Consider the following 4581-nt stretch of genomic DNA (forward strand, 5'->3'; position numbering starts at 1 on the left):
TTTTAGTTAGAGTATTAGCTGAATTAAATCGGAGGCCGATGGATTTTGTTGAGGGGGAGTCAGAATTGGTGTCAGGATTTAATGTAGAATATTTTAGAGGTGTATTTGCTTTAATTTTTATAGCTGAGTATGGAATAATTATTTTTTTTAGTTATTTAATTAGATTAATATTTACTGGATTATTGGACTCTATATGATTAGTATTTTATATAAGTATAATAGTTTATTTGATTATTTTAATTCGTGGGGTTTTACCTCGGATGCGATATGATGAATTAATATATTTATGTTGAAAGATTGTGTTACCATTTATTTTGAATTATATAATTTATATTTTAATATTAAAAAATTTATTTAGATTTTTATTTTAGTTATTAATTAATAGGAGGGAAATTAATTTTATTGTTAAAGTGTTAGAAGAGGAAGGAAAAAAGTGATTATGAAAAAAAATTAATAGAACATTTTATTTCTTTAATATGTTTTCAAAACATAGACTTATAATCAAGATCATTAATTTATAATATTATAAATAATAATGAATTGTAATAAAATAAAAGAAGAGAAGGGGGAAGGTAATAAGATAAGTTATTTATAAATGAAAAATTTTCATGATATTTGAGTTAAGGGGGTTAAAATAAAAAATATGAAATAATTTGTTGTGAGAAGTTGACTAATTATAATGAAGGGGGGCTCAATTAATTGAGCTCCCCTTCATGTTAAAAGGATAAAGATATTAATAAGAATTCAATATATAAATTGATTAAAAATATTAAATGAGGAGGGCTTAAAATATTTAGATTTAATAGGGGGTAAAATGTATAGAATTAAGATTGAACTAAGGAGTGCGATTACACCTCCTAATTTATTAGGAATAGAACGAAGAATGGCATAAGCAAATAGGAAGTATCATTCGGGTTGAATATGAGTTGGGGTTACTAGAGGGTTAGCAGGAGTAAAGTTGTCTGGGTCACTTAGAATATAAGGGTATTGTATAATAATAATAAAGAAAATATAAAGAATAATAATAAATCCAAGGAGATCTTTAATGGTAAAGTAAATGTGGAAAGGAATTTTATATGGGTTTCTATTTATTCCGACAGGGTTGGAAGAGCCAGTAGTATGAAGAAAGAAAAGATGTATAAAAATTAAAAAAATAATAATAAAAGGTAGGATAAAATAAAAGGATAAAAAGCAATTTAGGGTAGAATTATTAATAGAAAATCCACCTCAGATCTATATTACTAATATATTTCCAATATAGGGGATAGTTGATATTAAATTGGTAATTACGGTTGCTCCTCAAAAGGATATTTGGCCTCACGGAAGAACATACCCTAGAAAAGCTGTTGTTATTGAAATTAAAAAAATTGAAGTTCCAGATAATCAGGTGTATGAGAGGTTATAAGAAGAATAGTAAATATTTCGTCCACACACAATATGAATATATATACATATAAAAAATATAGAGGCACCATTTATATGAATATTATGTATAATTCATCCATTGGGGACATTTTGAATAATATGAATTAACGTTGGTTTCGTCCGCGAACTGCATGGCTTGGTCATCGGATAAGGTTAGCTTTATAATACATGCGGCGTCATCGTTATCGCTGTTCCATTTCTCGTGTTCCTTGTCGCCTATGGGTCGGTCGGTTACTAGGACATATTTCGTATTTTTTAAGCCTAATACTGCTTCTAATTTCATGGCCCACACATAGTAATTCGTAGCCGTAAGTTGTGGAACGGAGCTAATTGGTATCCATTTTACCGTAACGCATTTTCTTTCTTCTCCCTGATTCTTGCGGCGTGTCCGCCTTTTACTTCGATCGCTGCTCAAAATTCTCTTACCGGCTTTTGCTCTCTTTGGCAGCTTCTTCTCCCGTTGCGGTAACCACGCTCTGCTACCAGAATGTTGGGTTTTATAAGATATATGTAATCAGGGATAATATTTAATACGAACTCTTTATTACGTGTCGTTACCACTATCACTCTACAAGAACAAGTACCGCCATTAACCACGTGTGTTCTCCTCATGCGCAACGCATGACGTATAGGAGCAGATGGATTATTGGACTCTATATGATTAGTATTTTATATAAGTATAATAGTTTATTTGATTATTTTAATTCGTGGGGTTTTACCTCGGATGCGATATGATGAATTAATATATTTATGTTGAAAGATTGTGTTACCATTTATTTTGAATTATATAATTTATATTTTAATATTAAAAAATTTATTTAGATTTTTATTTTAGTTATTAATTAATAGGAGGGAAATTAATTTTATTGTTAAAGTGTTAGAAGAGGAAGGAAAAAAGTGATTATGAAAAAAAATTAATAGAACATTTTATTTCTTTAATATGTTTTCAAAACATAGACTTATAATCAAGATCATTAATTTATAATATTATAAATAATAATGAATTGTAATAAAATAAAAGAAGAGAAGGGGGAAGGTAATAAGATAAGTTATTTATAAATGAAAAATTTTCATGATATTTGAGTTAAGGGGGTTAAAATAAAAAATATGAAATAATTTGTTGTGAGAAGTTGACTAATTATAATGAAGGGGGGCTCAATTAATTGAGCTCCCCTTCATGTTAAAAGGATAAAGATATTAATAAGAATTCAATATATAAATTGATTAAAAATATTAAATGAGGAGGGCTTAAAATATTTAGATTTAATAGGGGGTAAAATGTATAGAATTAAGATTGAACTAAGGAGTGCGATTACACCTCCTAATTTATTAGGAATAGAACGAAGAATGGCATAAGCAAATAGGAAGTATCATTCGGGTTGAATATGAGTTGGGGTTACTAGAGGGTTAGCAGGAGTAAAGTTGTCTGGGTCACTTAGAATATAAGGGTATTGTATAATAATAATAAAGAAAATATAAAGAATAATAATAAATCCAAGGAGATCTTTAATGGTAAAGTAAATGTGGAAAGGAATTTTATATAGGTTTCTATTTATTCCGAGAGGGTTGGAAGAGCCAGTAGTATGAAGAAAGAAAAGATGTATAAAAATTAAAAAAATAATAATAAAAGGTAGGATAAAATGAAAGGAAAAAAAGCGATTTAGGGTAGAATTATTAATAGAAAATCCACCTCAGATCCATATTACTAATATATTTCCAATATAGGGGATAGTTGATATTAAATTGGTAATTACGGTTGCTCCTCAAAAGGATATTTGGCCTCACGGAAGAACATACCCTAGAAAAGCTGTTGTTATTGAAATTAAAAAAATTGAAGTTCCAGATAATCTGGTGTATGAGAGGTTATAAGAAGAATAGTAAATATTTCGTCCAATATAAATATATATACATATAAAAAATATAGAGGCACCATTTATATGAATATTATGTATAATTCATCCATTGGGGACATTTTGAATAATATGAATTATTCTATTGAATGCGATAGAAATATTAGGACAATAATGAATAGAAAGAAAGATTCCTCTAATACTTTGAATAATTAAAAATAAACCAAGTATTGATCCAAAATTTCATCAGTAAGAAATGTTAATTGGGGTTGGTAATTTAAGTGTTGAGTTTAAAAAAGGTTTAATAAGAGATTTTTTCATAAGTTTGAATTATATAAGTTGTAATTTAGAATTAATTTAAGATATTTATTGTTTAGAATTAATTAATTTTACGTAATGGGGATGATTTGGTGGAACAAATTTTAATAATTATAAATATGGATAATAAAAGGAAAAGTATTGATAAGAGAGTAATATTACTAAAAGGATATAGATAGATTTTAGTAATATTTAAAAATATTTTTTCATTAATTAATGAATTTAGAGGTATATTTGTAATATTTGAATTTATTGAAGTTAAATAAAAAGGGTAATTAATATAAGGATAAGTAAAATAAGGGGAGTTTAATGAATGAGGAAAGTAGGATCATTGAAAATATATTAAAATAATTATGTTTATTGAAAAAGTTATAATAATAGGGGTATTAAAGGTATAAGAAGATTTAGAATTAGAAACTAAACTTATTAAAGTATAAAAATATAATAAGTAAACCTCTAATTAAAGTTAAAAATAAGATAATTGAGTATAAGTAGGTTTTTGATCATAGGGATATAATTGTAAAGATTAATAGAGAATATAAATAATTATTAAAATAATTGAAGAGCTTATAGATAAATAATTAAATATAAAAATAAAGATAATTAGATATATTAAAAAGATGATAGTATAGAAGATTAGATTAGATAATTTAGTCATAAAAGATTGATTATTTTTTTAATTTATAATAAGATGATTGATTGAGGGGAATAATAGATAAAATAATTTAATTTTAATGAAAATAAGGAATTGAAATATATAATTAAAATTTTAATAACAAAAAATAGTTTATAATGAGAATATTAATTTTGGGGATTAAAGGTATATAATAAGAAAATATTATTTTAATTAAATATTAAATAAAAAATTTTTTATTATGGATATAATTGTTTTAATAAATATATTTATATCTTTAATTTACAAAATTAATATATTTTAAAATAAACTAAAACATTTTTTTAGATATTATAATTTATATACAAATTTTTA

General features: G+C 25.3%; 2 pseudogenes; both read right to left on the reverse strand.

The window, feature by feature from the left end:
• Positions 1–647: 647 nt before the first annotated feature.
• LOC108764544 (cytochrome b-like) lies at positions 648–1569 on the reverse strand (annotated as a pseudogene).
• A 967-nt stretch (positions 1570–2536) lies between these two features.
• LOC108764546 (cytochrome b-like) lies at positions 2537–3596 on the reverse strand (annotated as a pseudogene).
• Positions 3597–4581: the final 985 nt, after the last annotated feature.

Source organism: Trachymyrmex cornetzi, unplaced genomic scaffold, assembly GCF_001594075.2.
Source record: "Trachymyrmex cornetzi isolate Tcor2-1 unplaced genomic scaffold, Tcor1.1 scaffold438, whole genome shotgun sequence".
Lineage (NCBI taxonomy): Eukaryota > Metazoa > Arthropoda > Insecta > Hymenoptera > Formicidae > Trachymyrmex > Trachymyrmex cornetzi.